The sequence below is a fragment of the Hyperolius riggenbachi genome, chromosome 1, assembly GCF_040937935.1.
Source record: "Hyperolius riggenbachi isolate aHypRig1 chromosome 1, aHypRig1.pri, whole genome shotgun sequence".
NCBI lineage: Eukaryota > Metazoa > Chordata > Amphibia > Anura > Hyperoliidae > Hyperolius > Hyperolius riggenbachi.
Genome location: NC_090646.1, coordinates 103,444,626 through 103,457,231, shown reverse-complemented (window position 1 = coordinate 103,457,231; position 12,606 = coordinate 103,444,626). Strand labels below are relative to the sequence as shown.

Sequence of the window (12,606 nt, the reverse complement as noted above, 5' to 3'; positions counted from 1 at the left end):
TCTAACAGTAAATGATTATATTAAATCCAGGCAACTTTTGCAAATCATTTTTGAAGCCTTTCAGCCCAGAGATGCTTTGGTAAAGTCGGTCTAAAGAGTCCCCGTGTAAGCAAGGAGTCTTCGCTTTATTTGACAGGGCAATGACTTTATCCCCCGAATGCAAATGTGATAAAAAAAGAAGGTATTAGTCAATCACTAATATGACCATCTTAGTTTCCCTTTTATTCCGACATGCATCATTGTTAAAGGGAACCTCCAGACTAAAAATCTACTCAGCAGCACTGAAAAGGCTTGGTTTTTCTTTAACAGTTTCACAGCATCAGAAATTTGTTTTTCTTATCCAAAACTCATTTTTAGCTGCACAGAAGAAAACTGCCCAGGCATTTTTGCCCTGATGCTGTTCAAAGCATTATGGGATTTTTGATATTGATGTTCACATTCTGCTGTTTTGGTGGAAATTGTTTTTTTTTGGGGGGGGGGGGGGGATTTGAGATTTGAAGCCTAGTGTGTGCAGCTGGGAGGGGTAATCAGGACACAGGACAGTTGGAACTGTGTCTTAGCTCCCTGTCACCTCCTTTCAACCAAAAAGATGGCTGCCCCCATGAACAAGATGGCTGCCCCCATGAAATCACAAACATTTGCCTGTTCTTTTAAAACAGGGTGGGTAAGAGATTATACTACCTATCTATTTTAATGAATATAGCTAATGTAACTTAATGACAGTATGTTTGTTTAGGCTGAAGTTCCCCTTTAAACAAACAGGAGGTGTTGTTCATCCAGCAAGTATACAGTATGTGCCCTCCTGATTTGTCCTGTCACTATTTATTTTATTAATGTAAGCCTGTTTCACATGGGAGGCTGAAGGCAGTAAATTCACCGCCTGTCAGCTGCTTGCCCGCTACTAGTGCACATGAGACGACATGCCACAGTTCTTTGTAGCTGGGTAACTATACTGCACTGCATGTCAAACTCTGACTCGAGTGAGGTTACCAATGCTATCATTCAGTAAATTATTATGCAGCAGGAAGGCACTTACTCATGGCCAGAGATGGATTAAAGTGGTCTGAAATGCCGACATAACATTCAATAAAAATGTGCTTTTCTACTTTTTATTACCCATACAGTTATCATATTTGCTTTTGTGCATAAGTAATATAGTCTGTTTACAAATCACAAGTTTCCAAAGTGTAGTTTATCGTACCCTGAAAGCTGGCATTGCATTTTATTCAAACTGCTTTTTATTATCAGTGGTGCTCATCCAATATTCGGGTATCCGAGAGAGAGAGAGATAGAGAGAGAGAGAGAGAGAGAGAGAGAGGGGGGGGGGGGGAGAGGGAGAGGGAGAGAGAGAGAGAGAGAGAAAGAGAGAGAGAGAGAGAGAGAGAGAGAGGAGGGGAGGGGAGGGGGAGAGGGAGAGGGAGAGGGAGAGAGAGAGAGAGGGAGAGGGGGAGAAGGGGGGAGAGGGAGAGAGAGAGAGAGAGAGGGAGAGGGGGAGAGAGAGAGAGAGAGAGAGAGAGACCTCCAAAAGGGATTTAGGCCATTTGAAGAGACTTTTGGAAGCATTGGAAGCCATTTTCAGGTCACTTCCGGTTTTCTATCCGGATATCCGAATCCGGCTGGATTTCCAGGATATTGGGTTCGGATATCTGAGTTTACTCGGATACCAAAAAGTTTGGATTCAGATATCCGATTCGGATCTGGATATCTGGATCCGGATCAATTCGGATGTTGAAAAGGGGTATCCGAGCACCTCTGTTTATTATATATGAACATCTTCCAATGAGCTTTTCTGAACTTCTGAACTTTGTGTGTGTGTCTGAAGCACAGAGAGCTCCTTTCCACGTGCTACACTGTGTTTACACTCATTGTTACATCATTGGAATGTGAACAAAGATACTGTTATCTACAGTTTGGATGCGGATTGAAGCTGAATAGCAGGACAAAATGCTTTTGTTAAACCATTTCAGTGATGTTCTGCTAGAAAAAAAAATCTGCTTTCAAGCTGTGAGGAATCTTTTAGAGCAAAGTAGAACTGCAGGCTTTCAGACCACTTTAAAGAGAAACTGTAACATCAAAAAGTTCCCCTGGGGGTACTCACCTCGGGAGGGGGAAGCCTCAGGGTCCCAATGAGGCTTCCCACGCTGTCCTCTGTCCCACTGGGGTCTCGCTGCAGCCCTCCGAACAGCAGCCCGATAAATCCGTCAGCCTGTTCAATATTTACCTTTCCAGGCTCCAGCGGGGGCGTTGTTGCGGCTTTCGTCTCCGAAGTAGACGGAAATACCCGATCTCAGTCGGATCCGCTCTACTGCGCAGGCGCCGGAGACTTGTGCCTGCACAGTAGAACAACCCAATGGCGATCGGGTATTTCCGCCTATTTCGGAGCCGAGAGCCGCGCCTGCGCAGGAGGCGGGAAGGTAAATATTTACATCCCCGCTGTTCAGAGGGCTGCAGCGAGACTCCTGAGGGACGGAGGACGGCGTGGGAAGCCTCATTGGGACCCTGAGGCTTCCCCCTCCCAAGGTGAGTACCCCCCAGGGGAACTTTTTGATTTAACAGGTTTACTTTAAGGTGAAATGGGACCCTAGGCAAGGTAGTAGCTTTGTTTCCTTTTGGTAAACTAAGATGGTGAAGTGATCAGAGAAGGTGGCAGTTGGGCCCCCCTGGGACCCACCAGGCCCCAGGCACCTGCCTAGGTTGCCTTATGGATCCTTATATGATCCTGCTCTGGTCCCGGGCAGCTAAACGGCTGTAACGATCTGCTCAGCGGTCTGCACGGGCAGACAGCTGTTTGTCCATTCCTTAGGTCTGAGGGCTGCAGGTCCCTGGAAAAGAGACCTGCCTGTGCTTTGCACGTTTCAGACCTGCTCTGCTGCTGAGCAATTTGCATACACTTGTCATGCAAACGGCCCAGCCGCCTCCTTTGAAGGCTTGCAGTATAAATACCATGTCAACCCAGAATCCTTGGCTGCTCATAGAGGTTTGTTCCTGCTGGACTCACCTGGAGTGTCAGCCACTGCTATCTTTAGTATATTTAATTCCTGGGGAGTGCTCCTTGCATTCCTATGTAGTGCAGTGAGTTTGTGTATATTTGTACTGCCTATTCAGTCCTGTCTTGTTTTTCTGTCGCGATTGCGCTGTCGCCAGCGGCGGTTGATAGCGAATCGCTCTGTCTTGTTTGGATCGCACTAGCCTCTAGCGGTAGCGGCTGTGGATCCTTCTGATCTGTGTTCCTGGAGTATAAGCTGAAACAGCGGTTGCTACTGGCTACCTCATTTGTCTGTCTTGTCTGTTTGTGCTCATTTGTGTTACTTGTGGCTAGTTAGGGTGGCACGCTTATCACTGGGCGCCTAACGTGCGGTGATCGTGCAGAAAACGCATTCGCTGTTGCGAATGAGTGCGGTATTCGCGTTTAGCTAGCGTTTGTTGTTTTCCTTATCCTCCGATTGTGGTTTGCTGTGCCTTTGCTACTCTCGTGCTCTGTCCTGCTCAGTCTGGTGTCACTATTTGGCAATCGCCATTCTTGCGATTGCGTTCCCACTTTGTTTCCGCCGTTGTGTGTTCACCGTCGCTGGGTGGTGACTAGTTTGGTGGACACACATTGATTCCGTCTCTGTGCTCTCTCTCTTTAGGGGCTATCTTGCCTTGTGTTGCTTCTTTTCATACAATTTCCATCTGGCATCTGTGGCAGCACAGAGGGTTTGTTCCTCTGCACTCCACAGCTCCATCTGCCGGTGGGAATTCCCCTCTACTGGTGCTTGCACCAAAAGCTGGGTTCTAGCATTTTGACACGCTTGTGGAGGACTTCTGTTGTGTCAGCGCACATCTTGTGCGCTGACCAAGGGAGATATCCCACAATCGTTACAAAGGCACATCAAAACGCCTCATTTTTCCAAGCGTGTGAAAGAGGCCAAAGTATCTGGTCTCTTCCTTCCCACTGTAGCCATGTAGAGCGCTTCATGTTTACCTGACCTCTCATCTGGTCAGAATAATCACAGCCATCATCTTTGATGCAAAGTGAAATATCTGTATAGTAATAAGGAATAACGTTTCAATGTACACACATTGTTTTGAGAATTCTGTTTACCAAAATATGCACTTGGCTAAATGACCACAGAGACAAAACCAATTACAGGGTAAATGCACTGCACCGTAAATTACTATCTAAGAGAAAAAACCTTTTGTGGTATTCTGCTCGTAGGTTTGCTGCACCACTAAGCAAGGGAGAAGAAACATAACTCCCTAGTAATTCCTTTATAATCATATATGGACAGTGATAAAGAACCTGCCTTAGTGTACCCAGATTTTTTTCTTAAAGAGGAACTAGGGTTGAACTTCATCCCAATCAGTAGTTTATACCCCATTTCCCACGAGAAATCTTAACCTTTTCTCAAATAAAGCATCAGTGGGGTCTGTGTGGCTAATATTGTTGAGAAACTCCTCCGACAGTGTGATGTCAGGACCATGGTCCTGACAGTTTGCTGTCTGTGAACCTCGTTGCATTGTGGTATATAATGGTTATTTCCAACTGCCAAGCAACCTACTGTATATCTCCCTCTGTGCATAGAACTCTCAGAAACAAACTTTCTGCAGAGATCACCTGCCACTGCCAGCAGTAAAGATGTGGCTACCTGTGATACATTTCAGAAAGTAAATTAGGTTGAGGAAAGTTTTTACAATGGGCAAACACAGACTAAATAATTTGTAAATAAATATTGTAAAAAATAAGCAATTTTATTAATTACGTTATTTTCACTACAGTTCCTCTTTAAGAAAGTTGATGTATGTTGTGTCATAAAATGACCTCTTTTACCTCTTCACATGGGCGGGGAGGCAATTTGGATGAGTATGAGAAAAATAGCTGCCGGGAGACTTGGGCGCAGGATACAGCCGATATACGGCTTACCCTGCTCCTGCACAAATCTCATCAACGTTAATTACTATTCCCCCTCCAGGTCCACCTGGATAGTGGGGAATTAAGTAATTCAGCTTCCAGCTATTGCTGGCGGATGAATTACAGTGATTTAAAGTGAATGGGAACCCGTATTAAAAGAAAAAGTCAGATACTCACCTAAGGAGAGGGAGGCTCTGGGTCCCATAGAGCATTCCCTCTCCTCTCCCGGTCCCCGCTGTTGTCCTGGCTCCTCCGTAGCGGTATTCAACCGTTTCAGTCAAATACCGCTGTCTCCCGGCCAAAGGGAGGATTCGGAAATGCTTCGGGAGCCCGAGTGCTCCCGAAGACGGGCCGCTCAACACCTAGCACGCGCGGGCGCTCTTTATGACGCACTCGCGTGTGCGCCACCTGTCTTCAGGAGGACTCGGCTCCAGAAGACTTCCGAAGTCCCCTCGGCAGGGGATGTGAACGGAGAAGCCAGTGCTGCACCGGGGGCACCGGGAGAGGAGAGGGATGGCTCAATAGGACTGAGCCTTCCCTCTCCTTAGGTGAGTACCTGACTTTTTTTATTTAAATAAGTGTTCCCATTAGCTATAAAAGTAACTTCAGCTCCGTCTTCTGATGGCGCCGAAGTTACTCACTCTGCGCCATTATAGCCGTAACTCCTATTACGGTCTATGGTGGCGCCGGCTGCGCCCAAATCTCCTGTGCTCTAATCAACATTCTCGATTTGGATACCCTCTTATTAATAGGGTGTCAAGACTGCACCATAAACTGCCTCCCCTTGATAAGAAGCCACACCTCCTCCCTTTTGGTAATCTAGAGACATACGTATGTGTACGCTGCCCTTGAGCTGGGCGCAGGGTGAACTGAGTGACAGCTCACCCTGCTGCTGATCAAATCCCCAATGGCATAAAATACTATTCTCCCTCCCAGTCATCGCACCCTTACCCTTATGTGGGGCACTTAAGGGTAAGGGTGCCAAGACTGGGAGGGGGAATAGTATTTTATGCCACTGGGAAATTGATCATCACTGCTATGGCGGCACTCAGTTTCGGTGCTCAACATTGAGCGGTGTGCACTGAAACTACCTGCTTCCATCTGGAGTGGGGAAGAACCACTCCCTCTCTTTATTTAAAGGTGCATATTATTTCTAAGGATGCAACTGAGATGTTTCTCTCCAGTTGTGGGACATGGCAGCAGGCTCATTATGTCATTTAATTAGAGGAAGACATATTTGTCTTTTGTTTCCCCTAACATCTTCACGTGATGGAACATCTTATAAAACGTTCTTATATTCTGGAAACTTTTGGAAGTTAAATCCATGGGTGTAACAATCACCCCTGCCAGAGGCTTGAGGCCCCTCTTTCTTCCTCTCCTCCACCGCATTGCAGCCAATTAGCAAAAAAAAAACCCGTTTGCTTACAAAAACTGTCCCTGACACCTCCTCCTGAGTCCTGACATGCAGAGTAGCGTGTAGTGGGAGTGTCTGTAATTTTTTCCTGCTTCTACACGCTGCTTCACAGCAGAACATTCTCTGCTGCCATCCGTTGGCCCCCAATCATGTGACCCTCATGTAGTTTAGGGGCCAAGTGGGCCCCATGATATCATTTTTGCAGGGGGGGCCCTATTATGTCTATTTATGCCCCTGGTTAAATCAGTATATTTGTGGATCTAGCAATAGGAAGTCTTGAGCCCTTATTCAATTTACTAATTCCTCTTTAGTTTTCTCCTAGGAGATCATTTTTCATCTTTATTTAATATAACTCTTTAGCACTCCGCAATTGAAAAAGTTCCAAAACAGAGGTGGAAAACTACGGTCATAATAATGCTAAAGTATTTTCTTACTTGCTGGTGGCGCAAAAGACATTTTTTTGATAACGTGTGAAAGGAGAAAACTTAGCAAAAAAAAGTGAATTGCATATGCCCATGGTCTCGAAAGCTAAGCCTTTAAGAAATGTAAGACATTACTTTAGGAAATTACTGGTAGTGAAAATGAAAGAACAATACATACCGAATTCTTTATTTTGATGTTTCACTACTTTCACTGACCCAGAATGAGTAGGTGGATCAGATGTTCTAGCTTCTAGTTTCATGCTTATCCAGGTATGTAGTGTATATGTAAAAAAAGGCACTCGGGGAACAAAGGGTGCTAGGTATAGCTTCTAGTAGAATACCAATAATCGACTACTTATTTTACCGATATTTTACTATGACTTAACCTAACGCTGACACAGAACCATCCCTCCACCGATGCCTAACCCTAAGGCCTCCACCTGGTGATGCCTAACCTTAACCCACCTTAACCCCCCCCCACCAGTTGTGCCTAGCCTTAACCCACCAATAGTGCCTAACCTTAACTCCAAAGGACCCCCCCACTTCTAACACTAACGACCCCTGCCACAAAGACATGATTAGTGGAAATGAACGGAAGTTTGGGCGCCTGAGGTGCCTGATAAAAAAGAGAGCGCTTCAAGGCGCCTACATTTCCATGCATTGGCACTAATGGCGTCTTTTCACATTAAAGCCTATGGTGGTGCCTTTTTTACCAGGACACCCTTTTTTCCTGCTTCGGGTGTTTGAGTTAGAATCTAATGATGGAAAAAGAACAGTATGGCAGCTAGAGATCTGTCATTTTTACGAAAAAAATACAGATGGCCAACTGAGTATTCTACTTATTACAGGTTTCCTTTAAGATAAACCCTGAGATTGACATTATATAAAAAAAAATCCAAATCAGTGCACTTGATTTCTGACGCCCGGCTGTAGTTTATCTTCTCCTTAAAATGTGGCTATGTCCATTGTGTTTTGCCGGGAAGCTGTGCAGTTTTGCTTTCCTTACTGAAAGAAACATACACTCATATAATTGGTCTTCCTGGGACTCTTGCACTTGCACAGCCTTCTAACGCTACACACATTTTATTTTTGTTCAGGTCCCTCAGGTCACTTCCCAGAGAAAGCTCATAGAGTTGCTTTGTCAACCTATCTTAAACACCAATAACCAGCATTCTTTGCAGATTCTACAGGACTGCAAAGTAGGCATTCAGTACTTATATATTTAAGTGTTTATATTTATATGTATTTAAAGAGTATGTACAGTATTGGGATTTTGTGTCCTTTTTTTGTTACCTTACTAATAGTCTGCTTTTTTTTAACCTCAGTTAAGACAAGACACAGAACATCTATATCACGCTTTTCTCCTGGCAGACTCAAAGCACTTCAAGGCGTCATCCACTAAGGGCGTGCTCCACGGTTGACCAGGATCATTAGAGAGCCTCGCCCAAAGACTCCTTACTGGCTTGAGCCAGGATTTAAACCCTGGTCCAAGGCTTAAAACCTACAGCAAAGGCAACAGCGTTACCAGTTTGCTATCCAGATGACCCATGCATATAAAAATGATAGACTAAAAACCCACATATATAAGTAGATACCTACCTGTTCTACTTACATAACAGATGTATTGTACTGTCCACATTTTGATTTCAGTGACATTTATATAGTAAATAAAGAGAATTCTGTTCCTGGCATTTGCCATCTTGATTCCCCTTTTGATTGAAGCCAATCATGATGTAATTTCCTCCCTTATTTTTTTTCTCTCCTAGAATCTGCACAGTCATAACTAGCTTGCTTTGTAAACATGTGAGCACAGCAGCATAGATCATATTTAAGCAGCACACTGAACTGACCTCAGCCAATCCGTGAGGAGCAGGAATGTAGGAGGAGGCGTGAGCAGTGCGGCAGCCCCAGGACCGCTCCACGCCGATTGACGTGAACGGTTTTCTATTGGGCAAGCAGGAGATCGCGCGTGCATCTCCTGCTTGGGGGCGGAGCTCCGCCTCACCTTCAGTCTCCGAGCGGCGATCGCCGTTTCGCCATCTAATTACTTTGTACAGTGCTGCGATCTGCAGCAGCGCTGTACTGGGGACAGCCATGTGACACGGCTGTCCCCCTGGCCCACAGGACAGCGATCGGCTCTCATAGGCTGAAGCCTATGACAGACGATCGCGTGATTGGCTGGCTGGGGGGAGAGAGTGAGGGACGGGAATGGGAAAAAAATAGTAAAATTTAATTAAAAATAAATAACATAAATATTTATAAAAAATAAATAAACAATGTGGGGGCGATCAGACCCCACCAACAGAGAGCTCTGTCTGTCGGGCTGAGGCTCGAATGTGTGGAATGTGCAGCACTGTTTGTCATTGGCAGAAGCTTACACACCCTCTCCAAGCTCTGCATGAGTCACACAGTAAGCTGTCCTCAGAGTGGTTAGAAGCCATGTTTTTTGTTTGTAAACACTGCATAAAACTGGCAATTACAAGCCAGGATTGCAGCAGGGAGTGGCAGAAACAGCACAGAGGGGCCCAGGAGAATATAAGGAATAGAATGGTTTGCTTTTTATTGTAAGAATTTTAGAGTACAGATTCTCTTTAAAGCTGCAGTGGCCCAATTAAGTAAAAATGGCCTGGTTACTGGGGAGTGGGGGGGGGGGGGGGGGGGGGGGTCCTCAAGTGGTTAAGATAAGAAAAGTAATATTGAAATGGAGTAATCAGGAGCAACTTACTTTGAGTGATTATTTTGCTTCTAAATGTGATGAAAGGTTATTTTTATGAATTACGTGATAAATTACTTATTTATGAGAAGTTTTGTGGATAGAACCCAATGTTTTCATTTATACCAGTGTTTCTCAACTTCTTTAAAGTGTATACCCCTTTATTAATGTCTACATTGTTCAAGTACCCCTTACCGTGGGTAACATCATCTTAAATACCCCTTGATGCAAATATATTTATTAGGAATGCTCCAGAATTGTTTATATGCTTTTAAGGCATTCCTTGATGCTTTAAATTAACTATAAATACATAGTTAGGTTTGTTTATACATGATTTATCTTTTTTTTCATCTTAAACCTTACGGTGATGGATTGACTATGACAAGCTCAAGTACCCTCTGGGCCCAACTAAAGTTCCCCCAGGGGTACACATACCATGTTCTGAGAACCTAGGATCTATACAACCAGCACACATTAGTGTATGAACTGGTTAAGTTGAATTGAGAGAAGGGAGGGTTTAGGAATTTCCAAGTAATCTGATGTTACAGCAGAATTCCTTCTGGATTCTTTGGGACACTATATGCTGGTTGTATCTTGTACATATGAAATATTTACAAGTGTTTTTTCAACCCAGCTAACCATTTAACTACAGTATGTAAATATATAACCATTTAACTACAGTATGTAAATATATAAGTGCTAAATAAAAATACAAAAGGAACCTTGATGGAGGCTGCCATATTTATTTCCCTTTAAACAATACCAGTTGCCTGGCAGACCTGCTGATCTCTCCCACACCTGAAACAAGCATTCAGCTAATCTTGTTCGATTTGTCATAGACATCTGATCTGTATGCTTGTTCAGGGTCTATGACTTATGGTACATACACACTTGTGACTATGGTCATTTGAAACAGCAGCTTAACGATCGGTCTGTCGACAATCGGGTAAAGAACTTTACCAAATGATCATTAAGTACAACGATGAACAAACGATATCGGCACGATGAAGAAATCCAACAGGACGGATCATATTGAACGATAATCGTTACAAAACTATAGTGTGTACAGTTCTTTGCCGAGCACGATCGTTACAAGGGCCAATGCGCCTGTGTTGGATTCTGCCCAGCTTCCGTACTTCCTGTGTAGCGCGGCCCATAAAGGTTGTTACAGTATAAATTTAAAACAAACTTTGTTTTCAAGTTAACTATCTTATATTCTTATCTATTGTAACCCCATGTTTGATTATGTACGCAACATTTCCCTCTGATTGTTCTTTTCTGCGAGAACGATCGTTAAAATGTGTATGATGATTGCTGCATCCTCCTATCATTGCATTCCAATCATTCCAATATTGTTCGTCTGGTAACTATCGTTCCTTGTAAACAATCGTTATCTCAAGGTTGTACGTACCATTAAAGTATAAGGCCACATACACACATCAGACTATAGTCTTTTGAAAATGAAAGATCACAGACCAATCTTACCCCCTTCCATGTAGTATGAGAGCCATACCTTCACAGTCTTTTCTATTGAGCTGAACTCCCCATCAGAAAAAAATCTTTGCAAGATGCTGCACACACAGATGCTGTACAGACACAAAAGATCAGTATCTGCAAAAGATCTGTTCCTGCCAAAGATCAGTTCCTGCAAATTGCATTCATAGTCTATGAGATCTGCAGATCATCATACACACCTTGTTTAACTGACATTCATCTGCAGATCAGACAATCATCTGCAGACCTGAAAATCCATCCTGGTGGATCTGATCTGCAGATGAATGTCTGTTAAACAAGGTGTGTATGATGATCTGCAGATCTCATAGACTATGAATGCAATTTGCAGGAACGGATCTTTTGCAGGAACAGATCTTTTGCAGATGCTGATCTTTTGAATGTCTACAGCATCTTTGTGTGCAGCATCTTGCAAAGATTTCTGTCTGATGGGGAGTTCAGCTCCATAGAATAGACTGTGTAGGTATGGCTCTCATACTACATGGAAGGGAGTAAAATTGGTCTGTGATCTTTCATTTTCCAAAGACTATGGTCTGATGTGTGTATGAGCCTTTAGAGGCTAAGGATCAGCAGGACAGTCAGGCAATTTGCATTCTTTAAAAGGAAACAAATATGTCAGCCTCCATATCCCTCTCCCCTCAGGTTAAAGCACACCTTAAATTTAAGAATGTATAATAGTGGATTTAATAATCTAATAATCAAAATTATTTATAAAACACAAAGTAATTACTGTAGCCCACATCAATCACTGACATCTCACAGATCTGGCTAATAAAATATGCTGCAGTTTGACTGAGGTTAAATCACCTGCCCTGTTATTAGTGCTTTGGGCATTATTAGGTAAGTATTAGTAATCTGTTACTACACTGAATATTTCGATTACTGTTGTTCATACAAAATATGTATTTACTGTATAAGTCCCAAACAATACAACCCTCCACAGTGTGGACTTCATTTGGCAACATTTCTGAATAATTGTTGTTAGCAGCCAATCAAATTCTGCTGCGTGTTTTCAAACCTGCACTGGTAAATTCATCTGGAATCTAATTAGTTACTGCAAGAAATACTGTCACTGAGGCTCGGTGTCCACATATTGATTTTCTTTAACTAATCGATGAGCACAAAGCAATTAAATTCTACGTGTAGAAAAACGGTGACAGCACAAATCCACTTCTCTACCTTTATTGGCAGGACATTGCTGGTGCTAAAGGATGTCAGTGGGTGGCAGGTGGACTGAGCATTGGTACTTGTCTACTCTGTAGACAAAATGCTGGGGCCAGAACATCAGCCACTCTACATTTTTAATGAATATGTATTTATTTATTTATATACTGGTTTGGTGACTAGGGATGAGCTTGAGTTTTCACCAGTCCTTTATGTACCCAAATTTGCATTTTTGCTTGACTCTACATTTTTTAAAATTAAAGCAGCACGGTATGCCATATGAAAAAAACCCCCACATATATAAGTAGATACCTACCTGTTCTACTTACATAACACATGTATTGTACTGTCCACATTTGATTTCAGTGAAATTTATATAGTAAATAAAGAGAATTCTGTTCCTGGCATTTGCCATCTTGATTCCCCTTTTGATTGAAGCCAATCATGATGTAATTTCCTCCCTTATTTTTCTCTCTCCTAGAATCTGCAC

The 12,606-nt window shown here is 43.3% G+C and overlaps 1 protein-coding gene and 1 long non-coding RNA gene across 5 annotated transcripts in view; one reads left to right on the top strand and one right to left on the bottom strand.

Annotated features, from left to right (window-relative positions):
* LOC137564201 (uncharacterized) overlaps positions 1 to 8,300 on the top strand; it is a 67,894-nt gene extending 59,594 nt beyond the window's left edge. Inside the window, exon 3 of the long non-coding RNA XR_011030549.1 lies at positions 8,053 to 8,300. This is a non-coding gene — a long non-coding RNA (uncharacterized lncRNA). The remainder of the gene's footprint in view (positions 1 to 8,052) is intronic.
* Positions 1 to 12,606, bottom strand: part of LDB2 (LIM domain binding 2) — a 476,127-nt gene that overhangs the window by 163,335 nt on the left and 300,186 nt on the right. The window lies entirely within an intron of this gene.